The following is a 2059-nucleotide window of genomic DNA, read 5'->3' on the forward strand; positions in this document are numbered from 1 at the left end:
CAATGGATCCTTATGATTCTTACAGAATACTGTAAACGACTATATGCTAACAAACTGGAAATCTAGAAGAAGTAGATAAATTCCTGGACACATACAACTTACCAAGGTTAAGTTATGAAAAACTAAACAAACAAATAATGAGTAACGAGATTGAAATGGTAATAAAGTCTCCCAAGAAAGAAAACCCCAGGACCAGATGGCTTCACTAATTCAATCAAACATTTAAAAAATACCAATTCTTCCCAAATTCTTCTAAAAATTTAAGAGGAGGGCACTCTTCTAAACTCATTCTATGAGGCCAGCATTACCCTCATACCAAAACTGAAAGATACCACAGCTGGCTGGTTAGTCCAGTTAGTTAGAGCATGGTAGTGTAACACCAAGGTCAAGAGTTCAGATCCCCAAATTGGTGAGCCGTGTGTGTGCGCACGTGTGCGTGCGCGTGCACACACACACACACACACACACACATACCCCACAACAAAATAAGAAGACTACAGGACAATATCTCTAAAGAGTGCAGATACAAAAATCCTCAACAAAATACTAGCAAACAGAATCCAACAACACATTAAAAAGCTTCTTCACCATCATTCACAATGATCAAGTGGGATTCATCCCAGGGATGCAAGGATGGTTCAACATACACAAATCAATAAATGTTATCATCAACAGAATGAAGGAAAAAATACATATCATTGTCTCAATAGATGTAGAAGAAGCATTTAATAAAAATAAAATGCCTCTTCATGATAAAAACACTCAACAAATAAGGTATAGAAGGAATGTACCTCAACACAAAAAAGGGTGTATATGACAAACCCACAGACAATGCACTGAATGGAAACTATTGGAGGCTTTTCCTCCAAGATCTGAAAGGAGACAAGGATTCCTACTCTTCCAGTTTTACTCAACATAGTACTGGAAGTTTAGTCAGCACTATAAGGCAAGAGAAAGCAATAAAAGGCATCTAAATCAGAAAAGAAAAAGTCAAACTATCTCTATTTGCAGGTGACATGATCATATAATAGAAAACTAATAACTCTATCAAAAAATTACTAGAACTAGTTAATGAGTTCAGTATAGTGGCAGGATGTAAAATCAACACACAAAAACCAATAGCGTTCCTATACATCGACAATGAAATAGTTAAAGAAGAAATCAAGAAAGTAATCCCATTCACAATAGCTACCAAAAAATTGAAATACCTAGGAGTAAATTTAACCAAGAAGGTGAAAGAACTCTACAATGAAAACCATAAAACATTGGTGAAAGAAATTAAAAAGGACACAAATAAATGGAAAGATATCCTATGTTCATGGCTTGGAAGAATTAACATCATCAAAATGTCCATATTACCCAAAGCAACTAATCAATGCAATTCCTATCAAAATACCAACAGCCTTCTTCACAGAAATAGAAAAAGCAATCTTAAAATTTGTATGGAACCAATAAAGACCCCATATAGCTAAATCAATCTTGCAAAAACATGAAAAAAGTTGTAGGCATCATATTTCCTGACTTCAAAACATATTTTAAAGATATAGTAACGAGAACAGCATGGTACTAGCATTAAAACAGACAAATACATCAATGAAACAGAATAGAAAACCCAGAAATAAACCCATGCACTTAAAACCAATTTATTTATTTATTTATTTATTTATTTATTGTCTTTTTTTCCGTGTCCGGCAACGGATCGCAACCNCCACTCCTATTCAACATAGTATTGGAAGTACTAGCCAGAGCAATCAGAGAAGAGAAGGAAATAAAGGGCATCCAGATTGGAAAAGAAGAAGTCAAGCTATCCGTTTGCAGATGACATGATCCTATATATCGAACAGCCTAAAGCCTCTACAAAAAAACTCTAGCAGTTGATAAATGATTTTAGTGCAGTAGCAGGATACAAAATCAACACACAAAAATCAGTAGCATTTCTTTTCTCCATTAGTGAACATGCAGAAAGAGAAGTCAAGAAAGCCTGCCCATTTACAATAGCCACCAAAAAAATAAAATACTTAGGAATTGAGTTAACCAAGGATGTGAAAAATCTCTATAA

This window comes from Galeopterus variegatus, unplaced genomic scaffold, assembly GCF_000696425.1.
Source record: "Galeopterus variegatus unplaced genomic scaffold, G_variegatus-3.0.2 Scaffold11696, whole genome shotgun sequence".
NCBI lineage: Eukaryota > Metazoa > Chordata > Mammalia > Dermoptera > Cynocephalidae > Galeopterus > Galeopterus variegatus.